Consider the following 16702-nt stretch of genomic DNA (forward strand, 5'->3'; position numbering starts at 1 on the left):
AGCTTTTGTCCTTCAATTTTAGGTGTGGACTTGTGGAACAAACTTACTGAGGACCTAAAGAAAAGCGCTAATTTGAGCGTGTTTAAGAGAAAATACAAAGATCTTGCTTTCTGTAATTATAGAAATGAATTATAGTATTTATGTTGAGAAAATTTTGAGTGATACCAACCATTGTTCTTTAGGCATTATTGAACTGTTTTGAATTGTATTTGCTTTGTCTGATTCATGCTGATGAGAATGTAGCGGACAAAGGGGTAGGATTCATATAAGTTTTTTACTTCTTCCTACTCCTTTTCGAATCTTATGTTTTGTTTGTATAATAGTATATCCAAGATGTGATGCATGTTTTCAAAATAAATTCAATCAATCAATCAATTTTTAATGACTGTGGTCAATCCCGTTTCGTGCTTAACTCATTCACTCCCAGCCATTTTCACCAGAGCAAGGACCTTCGCTCCAGGCCATTTTACTGGATTTTGACTGATTTTGCGAGGCCCACAGAAAATTCTCTTCTATTGCTATATAAACATGGAACCCACCAAAAGAAAGATTACTCTCTTCTTTCAACAGTAAAAAAAGTAAGTTCATATCTTTTTCCATTCTTTAGAAATCAGCATTAGAATATAGCTTAGTTTGAGCAATTTTCCAATTTCTGATGAAAAAACGGAGAAAATTGGCTTTTTGTAAACGCGTACATTTCAAACATAACTTTGACGTTAACACAGCTATTTTTTGCATTAGTTACATCCCAAACATCTGAATGTTTTCCTTTTACAAAATATAAAGAACCAGACAAATAGAGGTTTTGATAGCAAAGTAACAATTTATTTACATGTGACTACTGACAGATGACGCAGTTGTCGCTGCGTCAGCCGTGTAAACTTTTCCCCCATCGCTGCACTAGTTGTCCCAGTCGTTTTGCTCTGTCGTCCAGCGCCTGGCATTCCAGGCATCCTCTCGGTACTTTTGCTCGGTTGTCCGCCTGGCATCAAGCCGCCAGCGATGCGACCGTGCTGCCCGGCCGTTCACTGCTGTTGAATCGGGTCTTACAAAATGTGCTACTGCCCTCCAGTGGCCAGTTATATTGCTTTAAAATGTGTTTTGAGCTTTGTTCTTTGTTTTTCAGGTAGATCGGAAGCTCTAGATGCTTCTATTAAAAAAAAAAAAAAATTAAATACAAAAGATGTATAAATACGTTTTTGGGACAGTGAAGCATTTAAAAATAGAATGTATTTATACGTTTCTGGGAGCAAATGAGTTAAAAGCAGATTTCAAGCTAGGCGCTAATGCCTACATGGCTGCCGTCCTCTGTGCCTCTTGTTCTTTGCTGATGTAATTGCTGCACAAATTCCGATTTGGGAGTCTTGACAGTTCAGACCGCCAGTCACGGCCCAGATCAGATTCGAACCACATATGAAAGTGACTCAGATCGGATTTGAAATGGTCCACTTCTATGCGACTTGTCCTGTCCAGACCGTCAAGTTAATGCCTGACTCGAGTCAGAAAAACACGAAAAAATTGGATTCGTGCATTAAGACCTGTAGTATGAACCTAGCCTTAACGATTTCTATATTTTACTAGTTGCACTTTCACTATTTGCACTACAGAGCGTCTTTTGGACGTCCGCACAAGTTGATCCATTGTTCACATTTTTTCCTGTGTTTTTTGCCTCTGGATACAAATGAAGAAAACATCCTTCATATGTGGACGGTTGTAATGTCTCGAGACGTATCTACAAGTTCCATAGCAGTAGTGTTTACTTGGCACGTTCTTTTTTTTGAAAGATTACCAGCAGAGTATGGTTTGTATGCGAGCGCGCTTCTATGTTGACCCCCTTCCGGTTCACGATGGTGACGTCACGTGGCCTTGTGGTCTAAAAATAGCATTTGTGTGGTACGCTCTTCGCCAGATTGCACAGATTTTTGTATTTTATTCCTTTTATTCTTCCTTTTATTCCTAAAAAGGTCTTTATTTACATATGGCGGCCGCTAATTTCCTTACTGACTAGCCTCATAGTTTTCAATATTTACTTCAAATAAATGCTACCTGCACGTTTTTTTTTTTGCTTTTAACCACAAATCGAGACTGTTTCACGTCCATATCCATAAAGAATTCAGGGATTTAAGCATTTATTCACAAGAATTTTCAACGGAAAAAGGTCTTTGTTTACGTATGGCGGCCGCTAATTTCTTTACTGACTAGCCTCATAGCTCACAATATTTACATAAAATAAATGCTACCTGCACATTTTTCTTTGCTTTTAACCAATAATCGAGACTGTTTTACTTCCATCCCTGTAAAGAATACAGGGATTTAAGCATTTATTTACAATAATTTTCAACGGAAAAATGTCTTAGTTTACGTATGGCGGCTGCTAATTTCCTTACTGACTAGCCTCATGGTTCACAATATTTACTTCAAATAAATGCTACCTGCACGTTTTTTTTTTGTTTTTTTTTTGCTTTTAACCAATAATCGAGACTGTTTTACTTCAATCCCTGTAAAGAATTCAGGGACTTAAGCATTTATTCACAAGAATGTTCAACGGAAAAGCTCTTGGTTTACATATGGCGGTCGCTAATTTCCTTACCGACTAGCCTCATAGTTCGTGCAACAGTTCCGTAAAATAAATGCTTCTTGCACATTTTTTTTAATTGCTTTTAACCAAGAACCAAGACTGTTTTACGTCCAGATCGAGAAAGAATTTGATTACTAAAAACATGAAGCAATTATCAGACAATCCCAAAATTTGAAAAATAAGCTCCTAATGAAACCTTTTTTTTCCAAATTTGTAAAAAGAAAAGTCAAAATGAATGTGTAATAAGCGCTCTAATATCTATAACCCTTGCTAAATCCTGTTTTTTTTTTCTCATGGAACCTACAGATGCATGTGTTGACCTGCATCCATCATTTTTTTTTTTTTTTAAAAGAAATGTCAAAATTCTGAATTCGTCTCAAAATCATGAAATTTTAGGTGTATCAAATGTGTTACATTCGGCAATAAAGGGTTAAGCATTTATTCACAAAAATTTTCAACGGAAAAAGCTCTTGGTTTACATTTGGCGGTCGCTAATTTCCTTACTGACTAGCCTCATAGTTCGCAATATTTACTTCAAATAAATGCTACCTGCACGTTTTTTTTGTTGTTGTTGTTGCTTTTAACCAAGAATCGAGACTGTTTTACGTCCATATCTCTAAAGAACTCAGGGACTTAAGCATTTATTCACAAGAATTTTCAACGGAAAAAGGTCTTTTTTTACATATTGCGGCTGCTAATTTCCTTACTGACTAGCCTCATAGTTCGCATATTTACGTAAAATGAATTCTACCTGCACATTTTTTTTTTTTTTGCTTTTAACCAAGAACCGAGACTGTTTTACGTCCATATCTATAAAGAATTCAGCGATTTGAGCAATTATTCACAGCAATTTTCAACGGAAAAAGCTCTTGGTTTACATATGGCGGTCGCTAATTTCCTTACTGACTAGCCTCATAGTTCGTGCAACATTTCCGTAAAATAAATGCTTCTTGGTTTTTTTTTTGTTGTTTTTTTTTTTTGCTTTTAACCAATAATCGTGACTTTTTTACTTCCATCTCTGTAAAGAATACAGGGATTTAAGCATTTATTCAGATGAATTTTCAATGGGAGAAGCTCTGTGTTTCCACCCGGTCAGCTTTGACGGAAATAGGCCCCCTATGAATCGACCCCGCGTCCTATCAATACATTATGAAGTCTATAATTTGACGTCTTTCGCCGTCAATGGCAGTTTTAATATGAATGCAGTCAGTTGAGAGAAAGAGAGAGAGAGCTCGGATTTACAGGGACTCCAACCTCCTCCTCGCACCGAAGGGGGCGTCCACGCTCACAGTTCGCCTCGCGTGTGCTCAGTATGAGTAGGAGCAGCAGCAGCACCAGCAGAAGCAGAAGCAGCTTGTCACTCCCCTGCTTGCACGTCGCCTCGTGCCCGTGACACCTTGGAACAATCGCCGCGCATTCCAACAAGGTGGACGTGTTGACGTGCGCGTGCGTGAGCATCACGGCTCTGTGTGATTTTCTTGGGGTGTTTTTTTGGGGGAGGGCGCGCACCCGAGGAAGGAACAAGGACAGGATCGTTTTCTGCCTCTTTTTTTTTCTTTTCGCGCAGCATCGTGTGCAGTTGCGTGCGCTGTGGGAATAATTCTTGCATCCACGAGTGGGAGGCTCAGCATCTAGTCAAGTGTGGACCCGGACGGGACCTGCTGCATTGTCTTCATCATGGTAAGCTGCAGGCATGCTGCTTGAAATATACATCGTGCAAGCAGATGTGGCGCTCCTCTCGTGCCCCCCCCATTCGCTCCCCCTCCCGTTAGAACCGCACCTTCGGTCCCGGCAGTGTGCACGAGGCAGGCAGGCAGCCTAGTGTACCTGCATGGTTCGGCGTGATTTTGGTCATACGTGATGAAATACGGGTCAGTGAATTAAAGGCGAGGGTGTCCCAATTGTGACTTTAAGGGTGCTATTAAGATGCTGATGAATTGCATATGCAGTGAACACATCAAGTCAGTAGGGACAGGAGGGAGAACAACTTTTGCCAGTTGGAGTGTGGCAAAAAAAATGTCTAAAAATCTAATATTAAAAAAAAAAAAAAAAAAAAAAAAACTTCATTGGCAGTTTATTATTATTATTATTATAAAGATATTCTTTAGTGTGTTGTGCAATGAAAATATAAAAAAGATACATGTGAAAATTATTTTTTTTAGTGATGTATTCTGGAATATTTTGTATTATTTTTAAATAATAATAATAATAATAAAACATTATTATGTTGTGAAATTAAAAACAATCTGTATAATTTTTTTTTAAAAATATATGATAATTTTCTCGGAATTCATTTGAAATATTTAGTTTCTGAAGTCATTGTCAAATTTATTTTAAAATAGTTTTAATATTAGCTTTTAATGTTTACTCTTTCAGTGCCATTGATAATCATAGACGTCCAATCACGTGGATCTTTTCACCTTTTCTGCTATGAATTTAGGTGCATTTGTCACTCGTAGACGCCCAATCCGTTCGAACTAGGAAGGGTGGCAGATAAGAATTGGACGTCTATCGTCGTCAGTGGCAACCAATGAGTTAATGTAATTTAACAATGAAACTAGAAGTAACGTTCATATACATGTACATACACTTTCTGTACATCTATGATTACTTTTTATTTAAAAAAAAAAAATAATGTGAACTTATTCAATTTACTGTTAATTTTTACATGTCAACATTTTCCCTACTGGTTATCAGTGAAGCCCTTTGGGACTTTTTGATGATTTAGGGCTATTATAATTTGACATGTACTAATATCGAGCCATTTCATTTTTAAATGCTTCTGGAAATCCTGAAAACACATTCAAATCCCCATTTTTCTTGCAAAATGGAAGAAAAAAAGACTCTTTAGGCAATCCCCTAACCGCATCTGTGTCCCAATGTGTTCTTAAAATGATATTTTCCCACTTCTAAAAATGTCCTGCGTTCAAATGAATAAGATATGCAGAAGCCTCTTAGTGCCGTGTTGTTGCATGCTTCATTTTTGAAGCGCTCCCAAATCGTGTGTTCTGAAAAAAAAGGGAGAGTAAGATTCAGTGAGTGAGTGAGTCGGACCCCTGGGAGTCATTGTTGGGTCGGTGGGGGGGTGGTATGCAGCACTGGTAGCTCAAAGCATCTCCTGTTCTGATTGGTTGGCTACAAAGGCCTGCTGTCCACTCTTCCATTAATAATTATGTTAAATTGTGTGGCTTAGTGTGTGTCCTTTGAGGTGTGCTGTCTAGAAATGGACAAAATGCAGCTAATCATATGTTGAGTTACGCTAGTTCAACTCTTTGCTAGCTTGAAAACCATAGGTGTGAACGGGAATGCTTCTAGTCGCCGATTGACTGACGATCAGTTCAGGAATTAAATGTGTTTGAAGCCAGACTAATTTGTGTCTTCCCAACCTCAGAAATCAGAGGTCAAATCCTCAGGGGTCATCGCGGGGGGCGTTGAGTAAGACATTTGTACTTGTTAGTTCACACCGTATTGTTCTTCCCTCGCCTTTGTAGCGGCGACGAGCTCCACGCCGTTGCTATTCGTCCTCGTAACAAATAAAAAATTGTTGTGATGCGTTTGCGTCAGATCTCGCCAAATCCCCGTAATCGTCCCATGAGTGTTTGAACTCACGGAGGCGTCAGAAGAAGCCGCCAAAAGTCTCCTCTCGCTCCCCTCGGAGTTGGCCAGGAGGGAATTTCCAGGAATAATCATTGTGATTGTTCTTAACAGTGTGAAAGCAAGAAATTTTGGCTAGTGTGCCTGACAAAGGAAATTCCAGTCAGTACGATGGGAAATATTAACTCATTAGCGCCCATTGACGGTGATAGACGAATTAGACTTGCTGTAAAATGAACTGTTTTTACGGTGACCACACGGTAACTTTGCATATTACCTCTTTGAATACTGAAATCCAGGAAACAGATCACCTGTCCAATTGATGTAGTGGATTTCGTGAACTTACTTTCTGGCTGCCATTGACTGCAATAGATGTCCAGTCCATTTTGACTGACTCAGAAAATGCATTGGACTTCTATCGCCCTCAATGGCATTGAAACATGATATGCATTGTTCGGTGCAAATACAGGGAATATTCCTAAAATTCTGATGCCCAAAATGGGTGCTTTTACCAAATATTTTTGGCGTCAAGACTAGAGTTGGGAATCTCTGGGCACCTAACGATTCGAGTACGATTACGATTCAGAGGCTCCGATTCGATTATAAATCAGGCTAAACCAAATTAATATTTCAATATCAAGGTTAACTGTTAAAATCAGTAAATTAAATACTGTCCCCATAAAGTCCCCCTTCTGAATCAACAGCTTTAAACTACATTCTATTAATTTAATGATGTGAATGAACCGTTAAAATTGTTATAATTGCTATCGTTACTCCATAATTTCCCTTCTGTCTACTTTCGACATGTCAGTTTTAAAACTGTGTCTTCATATAAAGATAGATTCAAGTCAAGATTTTGCCGATTTAGGTGTATTTTAGATATAACGTTATTTAGGTTCGCTACAACAGAGCCTTCTAGAGAAGTCTACTGCTTTAAGATGGCGGCTGTTTACAACGCGGCAACTACTAAACGGCAAGTGTGTCATTTTCCATCTAGTTCTACATATATGTGATATCTATTATAGCCGTATGTGTCCGTATGTTTGTAGCAACTAGCAACTGGGCATTGTTTGAAGCAGCTGTCGGCCGCAGTCAAGTGTTATTGTTTTTTTATCTAGCGGCATGAGTTGTACATGATATTTACTCTCGGTCTGTTCCTCATTGCGTCCTGAAGACCGCGCTGACAGTGTTTTAGTTCTGCTTGACCTGGTATAATTCAATAATCCGAATTTGGATGTTTGTGAATCGTTCTCGAACCTTCCACGGCCGAATCGCGAATAATTTAAGAATCGGAAATTTCACACGCCTTTAGTCAAGACACATTTGTTCCTGGACATACGAACACGTCGACATACGATCCTTTCGACATCTGACGTAAAAATTAACTCGTCATTTGTCCAGATGAGGGCTGGAGATATCTAAGCTATTCAAGTAATCAATTAATATAACAATTAGTTATTTCGCATAATCGAGTAATCGGATTAGGAAATTTGAATATGTTGCAGAATAAATTTTAGGAGATGTAAAAGAAAGGCTTGCTAATATTGCACTTTCAAAAGGGCAATAAATGCGAATACAAATAAAATTACCTGAGTGTTTCATTTCACAAGAGCAATAAATGAATTTAAAGATAATTTAAAAATACCTGAGTTTAGCCTCAAACGGAATTAAAAATAATAATTATAAATGAGGATCAAAGTACAACAAAAGAACAATTGGCTAACTTGCATCGCAAAAGTCCGATTAGCTTAAATGCTACAAAATGCTAACTTTTTTTTTTTTTTTTTTACAATGCTCTTAACAAATCGTTCAAACACATATTCCCTCAAAAAAAATTGCTAAATATATGTGTAAATTAAATTACAAATGAACAAACAATCATATTAGCCATGTTAGATGAGTTATGTCATATTCACTGTTGACACTAGAGGGTAGTGTATCCACCCAAATCAATAAAAATAAATTCAAACACTTTCAAAACAATTTACATTACAAAGGCACTCTAATCAAACGAATCCTCGAAGCAGCAAAATTTGATTGGAAGTTTTTTTCTAATCGAATTACTCGAATTAATCCATTAATCGTCGCAGCACTACTCTCGACATATGACGACATGCTCAAAATACGACGAATTACAACAGTGTCGGTTTTATTGTTTTCCCGCAAGACGGCAGCACGGCGAATTTTCTTGTGAGAGAAATCAACATGGGTCACAAGAAGGTTAACGCAAGTTGTGAAAAAAGGAAAAAGGTGATGCTTACCATTGACATTAAGATGGAAATGATAGAAAACTACAAACGGTGGGAATGTGTCTACGGTTCCAACCTCCGTTCACCATTCATTACAAGTTAAAGTGACATTTATTATTATTGTAACATCGGCAAAGAAGTCACGAGCGTCGTCAGGTTTTTAAACATTTATTTCAGAATGATGCAAGACAACACGGCTTCTGTTTGCCGTAACTGATGCCAACAACAATGCAACATGAAAAAAGAAAGCTAAAACTTCCCACTCTTTCGTCAGTGACACGGAGCATTCAGGAACAGCATGCAAAACACAACCGCCACATTAGAAACTAATTCGTTTACATTATAATTATTATCATTCAGATTTGTATTTATAATTTTTTTGTTTTGTTATGTGTAATTACCTTGGTCTTTCCAAGGGAAAGAACAAGGTTATGTTGTTGTACAACTTTATCGTACTTATTTTTATTTTTATTATTATTATTCATCTTATTCTCCGCGTTTTTTCGGCGCGCCGCACAGCCCGAACCGCTGCACCGATCGGCACCGTTCAGATATCGAAACGTCCGGAATTTTTGCGCGACGATGGCTTTTTTAAAAAGGGCCCCGAAAAATTTTCCGTTTTCCCGCAAACGGCAATTTTCCAGATTTTTTTTTTTTTTCAAAATGTATCTAGTTGCTATTTGTAATTGTACCTGCAGTATTTATGAAGGATTTAGCGTAGGTTTTTGGGCTGTCGAATGAATTAATCAAATTACCGTATTAGCCCAAATATAAGACGATGTTTTTTGCATTGAAATAAGGTTGAAAAAGAGGGGGTCGTCTTATTTTCGCGGTAAAGACATTATACCCATTCACGACGCTAGATGGCGCCAGATATCATTGAAGCGATGTTCTGTCATGACATATCTCAGCTACTAGTTTAACCAGTTTGCATTATTTTATTGCAATGTTTTTCCTTATTCAGATTTGTTTCAAGACTACAGTTACAGTTACACTTCACTTTGATAGTTAATGCAGTTATTGCAATTTTGTTGTTTTATCAGAAAAGATTGGTTTATTTACATTTCAAAAACCAGAAGCCATTCATTTACGAATGTGGTTGCACTTTAGTTTACATATTTAAATGTTCAGATATTAAGATCTGAATGAGGCAAAATAATAGGAGTGGGAACCTCAGGGCACCTCACGACGCGATACGATTCACGATAGAAGGCTCACGATAACGATTATCTCCCAATATCACGATACAGCAATTATCGATATATTGGTCAGAAATTTGATACATTATATTTTACGATATAACTGTTGAAAGGGAAAAAAAGATATTCAAAAATAGAAAAAGTACTGTTTAAGTCATTTATTAAACAGTGACACCTTTTCTGTGCAACATTGCTGTAAAATGCGAATCTCCTTCAAATTGTGTACCTGCCCATATAGAGGAAACAAACCACAACCACTGATATCTCTTGGAGAGATCATGATGGATGGCACCCTTAATTTCTTTAAAGTTTTAAATCTTTAGAAAAAAAACAAATAAAAACAGTGCTGTAGGTGTCAGTCAGCAGTTGAGCTTGGAGTGGGGCAATGATAAAATTGGTGGGTCTTTTATGACCTTTGTTGCCAAAAGCATTGGTTTGAGCACTTCCGCCATCTGCTTTAGCATTTGAGATGTCTGGCTCAGTCAGTCACATTCTTCCTCACCTTAAACACAACAACAACATCAAAAAATGTTAGTTACTTAATAGCTTTTGAGTTAATATCCTGATTTTTGTGTGTGTTGGAAGTATTGAGTGAATTAAAAAAATATGAAATTGAATGTATAGAAATTAAAAATGCAATAATTACCTATTTTAATATGTAGACTACATTAATTATCATGCATATCACCTTATACAGTATATCTTGGAAGCTATTCAAACCTTGCCTGGCTCTGCCAGACTATTCTCCCTGTATTTTTCAAACACTGAGAGAAATAGTCTGGGAACCATCCCATTAACGGCCTTTCGAGCAGTTACAAAATCAATCGACAAATCAGATTCGTTTATTTGCGTGACGTGTTCTTCACGAGCAACGTCACTCTTGCGCGTCGAAAGTCGTCTCTTCAACAAAACAGTTGGTGAACGGGAGAGCCGAGAATATGTTCCAATCCACGGTAAAATCCGTTTTTAAATTACCAAAAACACATCGACACGAGTCATTGACTCGCGTCTGTCTCGCGTTAGCCATGTCGAATAAACTCCGCTCTCTTCGTATGTTTACTTCCGCGAGCAAGTCCCTTGTCCTGCCCTCGCCATATTACTAACGTCACGTCTGCCCGTCGCTGATTGGTCCACTCCGCTGTCTGTTTGCTGTGGCTTGCTCCGCCCTGGAAATTGTATCCGAGTGAATGGTGGCCAGACTCAATAGCTGGAACAGTGGGGAGTCTGGTGTACCAGGCAAATTCAAACCATTTTTATAGCTTATTGCATCAAAATGACAGTAATAAGTTTGTGTAGTAAACTGGATGGAAAGTGGTTCTCAAATAATATCAAATAAATCAGTAAATTCATGTAGGCTTGTTCGATATTCATTTTCATCCAGTTTAGGGTTTATTTTATATCACTCAACACCAGATGCCATCAAAATAATACATGTAAATTAAAAAATCAATTACATTGCAAAACTTTCTTACCTCAAGTGATGAAAGTGAAGCAGTGAAGAAATCTGTGTCCACTTCGTCACCAGCTGCCAGTAAACCTTATTTTTGTTAGACAATTCTTCCATACAGCAAAGTCCTTGTTCACCTTACTTCCTTTCTTGTTGGTGTAAAATCTAAAGTGTGTCCACATGTGTGATTTGTAGCAATATTTTTGTTTTTCCTCCAACGTTCCCACGAAGCTTTTTTATTTTTTTAAACCCACTTGGAGCTTCCTCTCTTCTTCTCTAGACAACTTGTGCGCACTTTACCTTCCCCACCACTCTTGAGCACCTCTAGTGGACCGCCAACGAATTGCTCAACAAACATTGAGCAGTTTACAGCATTTCCAATGGCCAATATGTCAAATAACAGTATCGATACTTGGCGGGAGCATATCGATAACCGATCGGGTTGCAAAATATCGCGATATCTCGCTGTATCAAGTTATTGTCACACTCTACATAATTATTAGTTTCAGATGTACTGTAATTATTTTTGGTATAAAATTTAATTTGGTGTTCAAAAAGTCTTTTTTTCAAACTTGAATCTTGAAAAAGAGGGGGTCGTCTTATAATCAGGGCCGTCTTATATTCGGGCCAATACGGTATAATTTATTCTTGTGGGAAAATGCCGCTCAACATACGTGTATATCCATTTTGACATACAAACCAGGTCCTGGAACGAATTGGATTCATATGTAGAGGTACGACTCTATATTGATCTGATTGATTAAAGTATTCTTTAACTGAAATTGATCAAAATGCAAAAAAAAAAACTACTAAAATCGTTATTCTTCATATGCATCGATTTGTTAAAAAGAATGGGTTTTTATTGAATTACATTATTGGAGTCACCAAAAATGGAGAACTTCTTAGTAAAAATGCAAGGCGGTGACTAATCACGTTCCAGTGCCATTGATGGTGAAAGCAAAAAGCGATCTAATGATCCGTCAACGGCAGCCAATGTGTTAAGCATACCTGAAATCATAACGGATCCCGCCATCTAGTGATTTTTTTTGTTTTTTTTTTACTGATGTCAGTAATTCTAAAGTGTGTAAGGAATCAATAATTCTTGTATAACTGCTTTTTCAGCAGACGCAACCTGAGTGTTTTTCAGCTTGGGGGGGGGCTTCTCGTTTCGCCAAGGCTGCTCTCTGATGCATCCCGCGCGCACTCCATCAAAGTGTAACACTTGACTGTACGACGTCTATATTTCGACACACCCACATGCTTTCACCCCCCTCCAAGAAGCCATTTAAAGTCACCCACGGAAAGTGCCCCATGCCGACCTGCGCTTCAACCTTTTCCCTCCAACGCTCTCTCAAAGGAGCCCGAAGACATTTAGCTTGTCTGACCTTGCGGCGTCTTCATCCTCACTCTGTAGCGACGGCTTCATTAGTTTGGATGTGACACGTGGAGGCTACTCCGATTCTTCATTACAGCCTGTGCTGAGCTGCTGCCCGCGCCGGTGGTTCATTACTTGAACGCTGATAGTCCTATTTTTTTGGAAACTTCAGGAGAACCAACACAGATTTGACTTTTTCTGAGTGAGCAGATGTGAAATATGAAGTATATGGTGGAAAACACAGACAAGCCTGAAAAAGCAGTTTCTTTTCTTGGACCCCTCTTTAAAATAAACTGCTGTATTTTAAGCCAAAACAACTGTGGTGTTTGATAGATCAATATGTCTATATGCTGCCATAGCAGATTCATGGCGCGTTAAGCCCTCAAACTATTTTTAATTTTTCCGTTTTACCCAGGAAACCCCCGTTTAGACGTCGTGCAACCGCTTTTGTTTCAACCCAGCCATAAAACGATTCATTATATTTATTATTCAAAATGTCTGTCATTTTTAGCTTACAATCATTAATTGATGTCTAATATTTCGTTTAATTTAAAAAAAAAAAAAAAAAAAAAAACTTAAAAAAATTATTCACTCTCATATTTTAAACAAATGACGTCACAATGAAAAAATGGTGTCTGTAAAAAAGTCACGGATATCTACCTCATAACTACCGCTTAATTGCATTTTTTTTTTTTTTTTGTTAGTTTTGCATTTTCTCCGATATGTTAGATGATAATCAATCCAAACAAAGAAAAATTGAAAAAAACAAAGTTTAAAAGGGTAAATATATGAAAAAGAAAAATCTCGACCACTCCTCGATGTCTGCGATTTCTGCATCGCGACCCTTGTTATATTACCATGTTTCACCCATAAAATCCCCCAGAAATCCAGCTGTGTCTTGACACTCATTGATAAATGCTAAATGGAGTTTTTGGATCGAAACAAGGTAAGTACGCGAGGTGTAATACCCAAGTGCGAACATAACTGCTTGGCGAAAGATCGTTCCTTTTCTCGCAGTCGGTGTGATGTCACGATGATGTCATCTCGCATAGCAACGTGTCGCCATTTTGAGAGGGGGGCATGCACAGGTAAACATCCGTGACAAACGTCTGAAATTCATATATTTCAGTTGTGTTTTGAGTCTTTTTTTTCATAAAAGCGTCTTAAACATGACTTATTATTATCACGAGTCACTGCCGACAGACGCGAGGAGGCGATACAACTTAAAATTAGGGCTGTCAAACGATTAAAATTTTTAATCGAGTTAATTACAGCTTAAAAATTAATTAATCGCAATTCAAACCATCTATAAAATATGCAATATTTTCTGTAAATTATTGTTGGAATGGAAAGATAAGACACAAGACGGATATATACATTCAACATACGGTACATAAGTATTGTATTTCTTTATTATAACAATAAATCAACAAGATGGCATTAACATTATTAACATTCTCTTGAAGCGATCCATGGATAGAAAGACTTGTAGTTCTTAAAAGATAAATGTTAGTACAAGTTATAGAAATTTTATATTAAAACCACTCTTAATGTTTTCGTTTTATTAAAATTTGTAAAAATTTCAATCAAAAAATAAACTAATAGCTCGCCATTGTTGATGTCAAAAATTACACCACGCTCACTCATTGTGCTCAAACCCATAAAATCATTTGGACCCAAGTGCCAGCAGAGGGCGCCAAACACCAAAAAACAAGTCACAAGCGGACATTACACTGCTGTCATTTTAATCTGTTTGAGCGGGGCATGTGCGTTAATTACCGTCAAATATTTTAACGTGATTAATTTAAAAAATTAATTACCGCCCGTTAACGCAATAATTTTGACAGCCCTACTTTAAAAAAAAAAAAAAAAACACATTTTAAACATGACTTATTATTATCACGAGTCACTGCCGACAGACGCGAGGAGGCGATACAATTTAAAATTAGCGTGTATTGGCCTTCAAATCTGCCCATACAAAGTCGCAGCTGATAGCAATTGAAAAACATACACCCAAAACCAAACACTTCAATATGTATCTACAAAAACGATCAAAACCCAGACTCAGATAATTCCAATGTCATAGGAGGATGTTTGTAGGGAAGCTCAACCCAAAAAACTTGCAGTTAGAAAAGTTCAGTAGACACCTTAGACGGGCTTTTGTTCCAAGGTTATTTCCAATCTTAACGATCTATCTAATGCAGAAAATCCTGACACGGACATTATAAAACATTAGATCACAGTATTATTAGAGAGCTCAGTTCTAAATATAAGGAGTTAAAAGTTACATATCACCAGATTCGTATTCTTTCCAATGTTTTAGTAGAACATACGTTTTACAGTTGCCTGGATCAGCCCTGTAAAACTATAGGAATATTCCCAGTGTTTCAATGGAACAAAATACTTTTGAATAGATTCAAGGAATTGTCGTATGATAGACAATAGTGCACATCATTGAATTGGTTTCGGCGGTCATCGTGAAAACATCTCATAATGCGTCGCCTCTCATCGGTGGGTGAGCAGGTGCGAAAATACGAGCCCCGCATAGCTCCAGGCTCGGATTACTTTCTTAAATCACCATCGCTGTCGTTTGTATAGGGGGCCAGGTGTTAGCCTGTCCCCCTGGGACACACCTCCTGCACCCAAACAAAGATCCTCCATCCGGTCAATTGTTTGATGGGGGATTATCATTTTTCAATGCCCTTGACAGCGATAGACGTTCAATCCATTTGGACGGGGAGGTCTGAAAGCAATCGAACGAGTTAACGATAGTTAGTTAACCCTGCAGTGACCAGACATAGAAAAACATAAAAGAAAAAAAAATTCAACCACTTATATGGTGTTGTAGGAGGCCTTTGAAGATGAAAATGAAAGTGTTTGCAAAAAATAATGTTTTTGTAAAGTTTTATGAGAACGTTGTAATCTTACAACGCTGGCTCAATGGGGTAGCAGGATTTCCTGACTCTAACCCTAGTTGTAGTCATTGTCAAATCAGAAAGGTACAAATGTTTGTATCTCAGTAAAAAAAAAAAAACACTACGGGTTAATTTGCACTGGTTGATTGCAGTAGTCATATTTTTACAAACAGCATATTTATTTAGAAACATCACATCAGCAACAGGTGCATGCTGTGTGTGTGTCTCCCAATACATTCGCACTCCAGCCATTTGTACCAGGCCCATCTTCAGATACATGCCCATCATTCGTTCTATTTCTTCTTTGTTGGTGTTTATGGATCTTTCATGTGTTTGAAGGCTATACTCATTTGTGTTTATTGTAAGTGACTCAATCAAGTCTTAGACACAAATTGTCGGAAGCATTCCAATGGTGTGTGGAGGGAATGAACACCTTTTGTGAGAGGTGGGCCAGAAATATCCAAATCAGGGCTGATGAAAAGTTTTTTCTGCCAGCGATATCTGTCACGGGGCATGGCATGTTTGGCTGGTCGGGGCTCAATGTCCTCATTGGCTGGGAAGTCAGTGGGTGGATGGTTTTCTTTGTGCACTTCTTCATGGGTTTTGTCAGCTGACTCTTCATGAGTTTCATCAAAGTCTATGTCCACATCACTCTGTTCATTTTGGACAGCATCGATGACCTCCTGCACAGTGTAGAAGGTTTTTCTCCTTGCTGAAGACTTTCTGAAATGACAAAAACTAAATGGAAATAACATTAGTACATAGGTGGGGGGCAAAGTAACCTATTTACACATCTCACTAGTCAAACAATACTGTCTGGCCAACTTATTGTGCTTTGATTATCAGGTGAGAATGTTCAAGACTGTGAAACCATCATCCCAAAAGGAAGGCATGTTGCATTTCTACAAAGATGATAATGTCTGCAATGGTAATGCATTTCCGAACGTTGTCACCTTTTCTGGAACAATGCAACAGACACCCTTCAGCATCCCCCCAGATCTAACTGCTTAGGCGGTGGATTGAGCCAACATACTAGGCACATACTGTATATACAAACACAATGAGAAACTGAACTTTTGTAGGTGATTACAATTATAAGCAGTAGAAAGTGGTATGCTATTGCAATAAGTTTCGGTACTACAGCCTCTTGTAAAGTGGGTTCCTAATAGCACTGGTTTGGAAATTAAAAATAAATATAAAGCCTATATAATACAGTACAGTATATCTGGAAAGTGTACTAGATGTGTGTAATTTTAAAATATATTGTGAAAAATAGAAGGTCCCTGTCAAAATGTCTATTTAGGCTACACTTAGCAAGGTAACTTGTAAACCTACACCATGGCCA

General features: G+C 37.9%; 1 protein-coding gene across 13 annotated transcripts in view; it reads left to right on the top strand.

Annotated features, from left to right (window-relative positions):
• Positions 1–16702, top strand: part of tenm4 (teneurin transmembrane protein 4) — a 630468-nt gene that overhangs the window by 38024 nt on the left and 575742 nt on the right. For 12 of the 13 annotated variants that reach the window (XM_057839252.1, XM_057839254.1, XM_057839255.1 and 9 more), the window contains exon 1: positions 3920–4258. The exons of the other annotated variant lie outside the window; for it this stretch is intronic. The gene's annotated coding sequence lies outside the window, so the exon portion shown is untranslated. Of the gene's footprint in view, positions 1–3919; positions 4259–16702 lie in introns of those variants that run through there. 13 annotated transcript variants of the gene reach the window in all.

Source organism: Corythoichthys intestinalis, chromosome 6 (assembly GCF_030265065.1).
Source record: "Corythoichthys intestinalis isolate RoL2023-P3 chromosome 6, ASM3026506v1, whole genome shotgun sequence".
Classification (NCBI taxonomy): domain Eukaryota; kingdom Metazoa; phylum Chordata; class Actinopteri; order Syngnathiformes; family Syngnathidae; genus Corythoichthys; species Corythoichthys intestinalis.